General features: G+C 32.4%; 1 long non-coding RNA gene across 1 annotated transcript; it reads left to right on the top strand.

Annotated features, from left to right (window-relative positions):
- The first annotated feature begins 1,570 nt into the window (after positions 1-1,570).
- Positions 1,571-9,757, top strand: LOC139493144 (uncharacterized). The gene is made up of 2 exons (XR_011656926.1): positions 1,571-1,773; positions 6,634-9,757. It is a non-coding gene; the product is annotated as an uncharacterized lncRNA (long non-coding RNA).
- The last annotated feature ends 413 nt before the right edge of the window (positions 9,758-10,170 follow it).

Genomic DNA, 10,170 nt, shown 5'->3' with positions numbered 1-10,170 from the left:
ATTTCAGGATACTGTTGTCCCATGTGATGTCTAATATGTCTCATAAAAAAATCGACTTCTTCTTTTCATTATTTATTTTGTAATTAAAAATGATTTGATATATTTCGTGCTGTTTATTTATAACTAAGAATGATTGTTATCAGAGCCGTGTTTACAGCCGTGTTTACAGGTACCCCTCTTTTTGGTGACAAACAATAGTGCACATGACACAACATAAAAAACTAAAGAATAAACAACACGAACCCCACCAAAAACTAGGGGTGATCTCAGGTGCTCCGGAAGGGTAAGTAGATCCGGCTGCTCCACATGTGTCACCCGTCGTGTTGCTTATGATAAAAGTATGGGATCATGCTGGATGAGTTGACTGCCGCCATTTATTTAAACGATAACAGTTTCATTCATGTATACACTTTTGACAGGAGAAGGATCCACATTTATAAGGTACGTTTACGTTTTACATTATCACACATTTCTTATAATGAAATACACAACTATGAAATATTATATCACCGTGTTTACATAATAACCTATACTATACAATATGGTCATACATTGTAATTGACACGGATGTCTTAAAATGTGTTAATCGTAGTTGTGACATGTTCGTTATATAAAGTAACGAACTTTTTACAATTTATACACATTAAAATAGTTCTGTAATGTTGTCTTAGGACTACCACTATGTCTATTTATCACTTTCCATTGCGTAATTGCATTTCAGTTGAATACATACAAGCACATAACAAATTAATAAAAAGTCGAATCCTACAGAAACAGACGTTTTCCTAATGTTTTATATAGCAAATTCTCACGTCTATGAAAACTTACCTGCTTCCAAAAAAATGCATGCAACTTGAATGAAATTTCTTGAAGAAATTACTAATGTGATGACAGTACAAAGTTTCCATTTGTCACGTTTAAGTTTGTGCATTCCAAATGTAGGACAATTCCCGCATATGTAGTGGTAACGAACATTTCATCTCTAGTAACGAACGTTTCAAAATAATTTTCAGATTTATCTCTTATGAAAACGGTTTGGCGATAAGGCAATTCTTAAGAATAGAGTTTCGCCGAAAAACTTTCCTTACGTGCAAATAGAAACGATATTGACACATATCTCAATGGGCCGGTTTTTTCAGTAAGATATTGCAATAAAGCAATACTTGTATCATTTAATATTTCTTCATTACAGTAAGACAAAGCAAACAAAGGACTGAGAGGCTGCATGCTTGTAAACTTTGTATTGTATTGTACGCCCAACATCAACACAATAATTGAAATTTCAATGTGATGCATAATCATATTACGACTTGGTATACTTTATGTATTCTTACATAGCAATAATCTTCTATTTCTTTTCAACTCGTGCCTATTGAAAAGCTTATTTAAAATTAAACATGAATGTAAACACGCATTGCACATTTACTACATTTCCTCTTCAAACTACAGGACATTGTACGTATGCTTGCGTATACAAATTTCCATCAAATTGTATTAATACTTTTTTTTGCACCAATACAAAAATTTAAATGTATGTTTTTTAAACAAGATAATTTAAGAATATAAATTACTTTCGGTTACTATTCATAAATGGAATGACGAAGAGCATTCAACCGTTCATATTGGATTTAAAATACGTATAAAGTATAACACCTATAAGTAAGATCATCGGACGGATATAAAGTTATCTCACCATCAATTCAATTATTCCTGACTGAAGTCAACATTTACATTCATGGTACAATACTAGCTGCACCTTTTAGCAATTTAGAGGTAAGATGTTTTATAAATCTTCATTGATATCAAACTTTCGTCTATAATTTATAACAGTTTAGACGATTTTCAAATGTATATGATTATCATACTAGCGGAACACCCATAGAAAAACGTAAACATTGTACGGGTGTGGCCCATTTACAGAACTTCGAAAAAGCAATAAATAACTAGGAGTTGACACAACACTGACCATATGACTAAGTAGATTTTTCTTACTTTTCTTTGCAACGGATATATTGTGCTCTTAACGTACATGTAAGTTTTAATTTATCGCCATGCTTTCTTCTAACAAAGTCGTACAGACTTAAAATATTAATTTATTATAAAGCTGTTTCGCATTGTTTATACTGATTTTCATTAGAAAACGACCAGTATCTGCAAGTATATAGTATCTGCTACAGCAATCCGTCTTAAAATATTGTCTTTTAAGTTTCGTATTCAACGACCTACTCTGAACTCATGATGGTTTAATTGTACATGAAATGCTGCATTTCAAAGGGCACAAGGTTTTCGTGATTATTACCTTAAATACTGTACTGTTATTTTAGAAGGAACCAAGTTGTCGGGTTACTTTATATGCTGTACTGTCTTTAACATAGGACACAAAGTTTTCGTCAAAACAAGGAAGAAAAATCTATTAAAACACAGCTAAAAAATAACTGACGCGTTTTTGTATCAAATTACAGGAAGATTTTATTAATAATTTTATTTCGAAATATGAACTTTGATTTAAATCTTTGTCTTTTAACCATTGTTACGTGTGCAGTTGTATAAAATAGGGTTATGTATAAAGAGACCTAGTTGTGTATTAATTATTGATCATCCTGAGTATTTTAAAACGAAATGAGAAATTGCGATCAATACAAGAATTGAATACGAGGATTACATACATACAGGAATAAATATTGAATGAAATAGAGAGTAGGTTGGCTTGGAATTTTATTAATATCCGTCGACCGTAAATATATCTTAAACCGTAATTCGAAACTTGTTTTGTAAATAAAACATATTGTGACGACAGGCCATAATATCACTGAACATGCTACAATTTTATCATTAAAATACAATTCAACTTAAAAACTGTGAAATTGTATAGGTTAAGTTTGCTAATAAAATCAAGTCACGCTCGTGACTACATAGAAATAAGTGATGACTATTAAATGATATTAGAATGGAACATCACCGGGAATCTACATAGTCATTTTCAGTATCACTTTATAAAGGTATGTACTTTAATCTTGTTTAAAACAAATTCAGAATCACCATTAATGCTACTGAATCAATAGTTTGTTGTTAACAATTTTTCATGCACAACAGGATTTGATGGAATTGAATTTGCGGCGTGTGAACAACGGTGAACGGAAACCAAACTGAAATTTCGATTACACTTACCAGTATATAAATATAAAAAAAGAAGATGTGGTATGAATGCCAATGAAACAACTATCCACAAAAGACCAAAATGACACAGACATTAACAACTATTGGTCACCGTACGGCCTTCAACAATGAGCAAAGCCCATACCGCATAGTCAGCTATAAAAGGCCCCGATAAGACAATGTAAAACAATTCAAACGAGAAAACTAACGGCCTTATTTATGTAAAAAAATGAACGAAAAACAAATATGTAACACATAAACAAACGACAACCACTGAATTACAGGCTCCTGACTTGGGACAGGCACATACAAATAATGTGGCGGGGTTAAACATATTAGCGGGATTCCAACCCTCCCCCTAACCGTTTTGTTCATAGGCATTATGTTCTATCTTTCTTCGATTTTGATTTCTTTTATTGTCCCAAACCACCCCTTTGATATCTTTGTTGTCTTTCCTCGATTTCTGATAGAATATTTGGCCTCCTTGGTATATTCTTATCTTAAAAGTACATATCATTGCTAAACTATTTTAAATATACTGCAGTTGAGACAGTGACACAAATTACAGAAACAGAACCTGGTTTTTTTTAAACAGATGGGTTTTGTAGCTATGTTTTATGACATTCAATTTGCGCCTGTCCCAAGTCAGGAGCCTCTGGCCTTTGTTAGTCTTGTATTATTTTAATTTTAGTTTCTTGTGTACAATTTGGAAATTAGTATGGCGTTCATTATCACTGGACTAGTATATATTTGTTTAGGGGCCAGCTGAAGGACGCCTCCGGGTGCGGGAATTTCTCGCTACATTGAAGACCTGTTGGTGACTCTCTGCTGTTGTTTTTTATTTGGTCGGGTTGTTGTCTCTTTGACACATTCCCCATTTCCATTCTCAATTTTAATGCATAGAACGCTTACATTATCTTATCAAATGCATTATTTTAAGATCTAACAAGTACAGTATCCGTTCTTCACAACTTACTTTACCCAAGGGGTCGAGAATAACGAAGAGCATGACAAACTATGAGATACCATGATTAAAGACCCCAAGTCAGGCTGAGATACCATGATTAAAGACCCCAAGTCAGGCTGAGATACCATGATTAAAGACCCCAAGTCAGGCTGAGATACCATGATTAAAGACCCCAAGTCAGGCTATCTTGATCATGTTTAGTTTGATGTTATTTGTCATTTGTACGTCTGACTTTTTTGGAGGAGTATTGGGTTAGTGGTTGATGTTGTCTGTTTGATTGTCCAATATTATTAGTAATCTTTGCTATCGTATTAATGACTTTCCTATATCTCATAAAAGGGGAGCCAGGTTGAGCCATAGTTTAATACTAGCTTACTTTATTTCGTCCGAAATACCAATATAATTTGAATAAAGCACATTTTTCTAAATTGATTTCATAAGACAACAAAGTTTGTGTTAAAACACTTTGGTTTAACATGATCACTTGTTTATTATTGGAAATCGTATTCTGAACTCTCAACTTTTTTTGTTTGATGATGTTGTTGGCCTGCTGTTTCATAGACATATACGTGAATTTTATGTTATAGGGTCATATCAAGTTCGTGAAGATCAATTGGTATGTTATGAACACTCGTTGAAGTGGCGGTTAACATTGGCTCAAGGAAACACTATTTTTGTTTCTAGGGTCAAACTATTTTGCCCGATAACAGTTCTTTTTGTTGACAACTGATATAGAGAGCATGATACTTTTTCACCTGGGGCTTCAAAATTGAATAAAAACTACTTAGCATGGGCTTTGCTTATTGTTGAAGGCCGTAAGGTGACCTATAGTTGTTAATTTCTGTGTCATTTGGTCTTTTATGGAAAGTTGTCTCATTGGCAATCATACCATATCTTCTTTTTATACGCCCGTCAAAATTTTGACGGGACGTATTATGGTATACAAATGTCCGGCGGCCGTCTGTCCGTCTGTCTGTCTGTCTGTCCGACGTCCACATGTCGCACCGTAACTTGACAACCGCTTATCCAAATTTCATGAAACTTAGCATAGTTGTTTCTTATGATGATCAAACGATCTGTATACTTTTTGGTGAAAATAGGATTTAAGCTTTTTGAGTTACGGGACTTTATAACTAAAACAGGGGTGTGTATTTTCACATGTCACACTGTATCTCAAAAACAATTTCTGATTATTACTTTAAACTTCACACACTTCTTAATTATATTAATCCAAATATGTATACTTTTTGGTGATGATTCAAAATTTTATTTTAGAATTATTGAGTTTTTTGTAAAAAAAAGGGGGGGGGGTCACATGTCGCGCCATATCTCATAAAAGATTTATGATTATTGCTTAAAACTTTACACACTTCTTAGTTATACTTATCTTAAGATCTGTATACTTTTGGTGATGATTCAACATTTCATTTTGGAGTTATTGAGTTTTTTGTAAAACTGAGAGGGGTTTTCACATGTTGCATCGCATCTTCAAAACCATTAATGACTATTGCTTAAAATTTTACACATTTCTTAGTTATATTAATCTTTAGGTCTGTATACTTTTTGGTAATGATTCGAAATTTTATTTTAGAGTTATTGAGTTTTTTTTTCACATGTCACGCCGTCACGATCTCAGAAAATATTTTTGATTATTGCATAAATATTCTGACACAAGACAAAGGGCGTATCGTGCGCTCATGGCGCAGCTTTTTATTTATATACTATATATATAGTCAACACGGCTTTATTGTTTAGTTTTTCTAAAATTTTGATTAGTCAGAGGTTGGCGTTATATGAACTCGGGTTCATTGGCATCTAGGATTATATATTTTGGTTACTGCGCTGTGAAGCTTATCCAGCATCTCCAGCTACTCAGTCATGCGTCTGACTCCATGAACAATGTCTAATTAGCAGTTATTTCAACATTAATTCATTACTTTTATATCATATTTTACCTATTAATGTTACCAGAGAAGACAACACAGTTATTCTCCATTTGGTTGCAAATGTCAAAATATTGAATATTCATTAAATAGTTGCCATTGGACGCTTATCCACTGGGTCGATGCCACTGCTGGTGGAGTTTTAATTCTCCGAGAGTATCACCAGCCCAGGAGTCAGTACTTCTGTGTTGACATGAATTATCATTGTTTTATGAAACGGCAGCCTGAGTTATCATTGATATGTTCATAACTATAAACTCACTGTTAACAAAACTTTGAATTTTTGAAATACTAAGGCTTTTCTACCTCAGAAATTATTTGGCCTTTTTAACATTTTTTTATTCGAGCGTCACTGATGCAGACGAAACGCGCGTCTGGTGTACATATAAAATTTCAATCCTGGTATATATGGTGAGTTTATTATCAATCAAAAATTGAAAAGAAGTTATTCTATCACACAAACATGTACATATGTCTCAAACAAATATTCAACATTTATCTATTTTGATATCAAACTCAAAAATTTTACTTGAACCTTTTTTAAATATATTTTTTTTTCTGTTACAGGTAAATTCATCACCATGTCAAATAATCAGCGAGATGATCATCACTACAACTCACGACAAATGGTTCCACAATCTGCTCGAAGTAAATCTTCGTCAAACAGTTCAATACAAAAAGGTTTCACTTTTGATCCAATGAAAAACATGCATTTATGGACAATGTGGAGAATAGGAAACACAGAAAAGATTGTAAATTTCACAAAACACAGAGAATCTGAAGTTTATTTACAAAATGAATTGCAGCACGGAATCTTTTCTGGAGTACCGTATGGTAGTCCTACTTTACTGGTGCCACCTCTTGCCAGCAATATAAATGTCACTGAAGCAACAAAACGTAGAGCAACAGAGATGATGCATTCGAATGAAGGAAACAGTGTATTGAGAGCAGGACAATTTATTTATTTTGGATTACCACGAGTTGCTCTAAAACATGGTAAATCTCAAATAGCACCGTAATTCGATTTTGTACGAAAGGCATAATATTGTTACTTTATATCATAATGGTTACTTTAAATGATGCACATTGTTATTTTAACCGATGCAAGTTGTTATTTCAACCGATGTTAATTGCTACTTTAAACGAAACTAACTGTTACTTTAAATTATGCAAATTGTAACACCTGTACATTTTGCTACTCACAAAGATGCAATTGTAATTGTTATCAATTGTTGCATGAAAATCGTCATCCTTCATTCTTTATTATAGCATTGTTTAAACTAAACTATTATAGCATACTCAGCTCTAAGTATTTATTACTATATAGATATAAAAATGTATAAGAAATATATGAAACTTATATCTTATCTTTTATCTTGATAAAAATGCCCCCCAAAAAAGAATCGTTTTTTTCGATCGCATTTCACCTAGTTTGTAAGACATTTCTCAAATTCCATCAATGAAATATTACCCTCTGTAGACACATGCAATAAAAAAACTAATAAAAACTGCAAGTTTCCAAATAAAATTTCCACCACTTTGAATTAACGACTATAATAAAATCTGTATACGTTTGTTATGTCGTATTGTAATAAAAATGTCCCCGATTTGTTTTTCTTTTAATACGCAAGACGGCGTGCACAAAGTTGACGGCCACTGTAAAATGAGCTTTTAAAAGTAGCTTTTATATAATTGGTTAAACATATATTTTAACGATGATAATAATGATTTCTTGCCATGTTTGAATTTCTGTTTATCTTCAACAAACGAGGAGGAACGAGAGAATTTAAAAAGTAATCTGATATTGCAAAAAATAGAATTTGCAGCATACTTTTCATATTATACGAGCTGTTATGTTAATTATCATTTTCAACATTTTTAAAGCTGTATATAAACTGCAAGTCTGTAAAAATGTACATTAACTGCACATTTTTTAATCTGTATAAGCTAAAAATATAGGTTCTACCACTTAATCTTGTGTAATACGATATCTATCCACAGTTTATAATGTACAGTTCAACAATTGTCGGTTTATATAGCATTACAGATGTACAGTTTATATACAATTTCACAGATGTACAGTTTATATACAGTTTCACAGATGTACAGTTAATATACAGTTTCACAGATGTACAGTTAATATACAGCTTTACAGCTGTACAGTTGATATACAGCTTTAGAGATGTATAGTTTATATACAGCCTTACATATGTACATTTTATATGTATCTTTAGAACTGTACATCAAGATTACTTGTACTAAAGTAGCTGTGTAAAAAGCACGGGTAAATCAGGGTTGTGTTCGATATCGTAGCGGCTACATAGATCTACATAAGGCTACGTAGATTTATGACTATTGAACGTGTAGCTAGCCTAGCTGCTTCATAGATATTGATAGCAGCTAGGCTAGCTACTCGTTCAGTAGACAAAACTCTACGTAGCACCGCGTAGATGCTACGATATTGAACGCAACCCTGCTGTTAGTCATTGTAGTTAATATCAATACCATTGATACCTTATTATCATCATTCTGTATTTTTTTTTATTAGAAATGAAAAACCAATTGACGAGATACTCTTGAAATAAAAACGCCGATGTCGCTTAAAAATCTGCATTGATTTTACAAGTTAAGCTCCTTAAACCTTTCAAATGCAGAGGGTATTACAATTTCAAAAGCAGCTTTATTTTGATAAACATGTTGACCCTCGATAATCCTAGATGAATCACATTTCATTTCTGAGATGTTTTGCTGGTGGACGTTTCGTCCCCGAGGATATCACCAGCCCAGTAGTCAACACGTCGGTGTTGACATGAATATCAATAAAGTGGTCATTCTTTTTTTTATAAATTTCCTGTTTACAAAACTTTGAATTGTTCGAAAAACTAAGGATTTTCTTATCCCAGGCATAGATTACCTAAGCCGTATTTGGCACAACTTTTTGGAATTTTGGATCCCCAATGCTCTTCAATTTTATACTTGTTTGGCTTTATAAATATTTTGATATGAGCGTCACTGACGAGTCTTATGTAGACGAAACGCGCGTCTGGCGTACTAAATTATAATCCTGGTACTTTTGATAACTTATGTGAAATTCATTCATGGAACGTTATAAATGCTTTGCGACTATTCAAAACTGTTTGAAAGCTTAAAACTATCGTATTTATATATTTAATATATCTTGAAGAATATTTTATTATTTTATCGTAAAAGCCTTTTGAAGTTCTTTTTTTTTTTTAAATTAAGAATAAGTAACCATGCACTTCGAGTTGAACTTGGAAGATGGTTTATCCTTTGAGTTTGCCATTTGATTAGGGACTTTCCGTTTTGAATTTTCCTCGGAGTTCAGTATTTTTGTGATTTTACTTTTCAATATAGAACGGAAGAATGGAAAGTGTTGTTTATGTAATTTAGACATTGGGGATGCATTTCATGACATTATATATTGTTCAAATTTCATAGAAGGGAAAAATACATAAATTACGTCTTCACCAATCAGGACAGATCTTATAAGTTTAAGTAAGTTTATAAGATCTCTAAACAAGCGTGTGTGTTTTGAATAAGTTGAAATTGTTTTTCATTATTGTGTATTATATATTGTATTTATGTTAATGTATAAAGACACATTTTAACAAATTAATGCTGTATATAATTATCTAATTATACTGTAGCTGTTAAAGCTTTATATCAGGTATTCTGTGGATGTTTCATTGGAAAATTTATTTCAAACAATGAAAAAAAAAATAATAATGATTTCTCTTAGCCTTTTTGCACTAAGAAAAAATGAGTTACACGACTAAAAAACAAATATTTTGCAAAATGCTCATCGCAAATAAAATTAAGCAACACGATAAAAAATCAAGATGAGCTACACACAAGTGATTAATGCCCAAGTGATGAAAGAGCTAAAGATGGTTAAAGAGCAAATGGTTCTCTGATAAAAATTCATCTCGTTTTCCTTGATATAACAGTAAAATCACTAAAATATTGAACTTCGTGGAAAATTCAAAAAAGAAAGTCCCCAATCAAATGGAAAATCAAAAATCAAAATCTCAAACCCATCAAACGAATGGACAAATGTCACCATCCTGGTTTTATAGCTAAACC

This window comes from Mytilus edulis, chromosome 1 (assembly GCF_963676685.1).
Source record: "Mytilus edulis chromosome 1, xbMytEdul2.2, whole genome shotgun sequence".
Lineage (NCBI taxonomy): Eukaryota > Metazoa > Mollusca > Bivalvia > Mytilida > Mytilidae > Mytilus > Mytilus edulis.
The sequence above is the reverse complement of the archived record's forward strand: the minus strand, read 5'-3'. Positions and strand labels throughout refer to the sequence as shown.